Source organism: Anneissia japonica, unplaced genomic scaffold, assembly GCF_011630105.1.
Source record: "Anneissia japonica isolate Jap-2015-1 unplaced genomic scaffold, ASM1163010v1 scaffold287705_len1045735_cov187, whole genome shotgun sequence".
NCBI classification, from domain to species: domain Eukaryota; kingdom Metazoa; phylum Echinodermata; class Crinoidea; order Comatulida; family Comatulidae; genus Anneissia; species Anneissia japonica.
Window position 1 is genome coordinate 60,172 of NW_022709509.1, and position 930 is coordinate 61,101.

The window sequence follows — 930 nt, forward strand, 5'->3', positions numbered from 1 at the left end:
ATACCAAGTGTAACAGCATGTACTGTACATCAATCATGTCATTACTAGACATATAGGCTTATCTGTATAATAATAATAATAATAATAATAATAATAATCATTTAGGCCTATATGGGATTGTTGCTCCCTCGTTTAAAAAAGTCTGGATCCTCCCTCTGTGGGATGGTGCCATGAAAACTTTGATACACGAATCCATTCATTCAAATCACTTCTACGAGATTTACATTCTCTGCAGATAAACACTAGCAGTCTGACAAAAGTGATGCTGCGGAATTCTAATTAAAAAACTCAGACCTTGCGTTCAATTTAGAAAATAAGTTCAATTAAATGCATTTTGCAGCTGATACCAATGTATGTTTCTTAAATTGACATTTTTACCCACAAATCCTACTCTTGAAGATGCGGTGCTATACAAAATATTTTAAAGCCGCTACAGATGAATAATTTGTTGAAAATTTTGTGCAAAACACTGATTTTAACTGAGTAAAACTCAAGAGGTTGTAAACTTGGAAAAAAGACTTGGGTTAATCTCAACAGACTTGGTGCAGAATCCCCACCAAATTGAGAATGTGAAGAGCCATGGAGCAAATCAGCAAACAACATAAATGAGAGGAGGTCCCTGGTTTGAAGATTAAGAGCATCAGCTGCCAAGGAAAATCTCCAAAGATGACTCCAAAATCAAACTAACGAACAATTGAGTTTTATCACAATTCACATGAACGATGCTGCTGTTTCCCATAAATCTCTCCATTTGGTGGGAAAAAAGTAATTACAAAGATGCTCCAGTGATGCCAGGTAGAAGTACCATTTACCTTTAAAAACTGAAACAGCGTGTAGTTATCTGCATAATTTGTACAATGTAAATTTAGTCAGCTGGTACATATAGCAATTATTCACTTTTTTTGGGTGGAGGGGGGGGGGGGGTGGGCA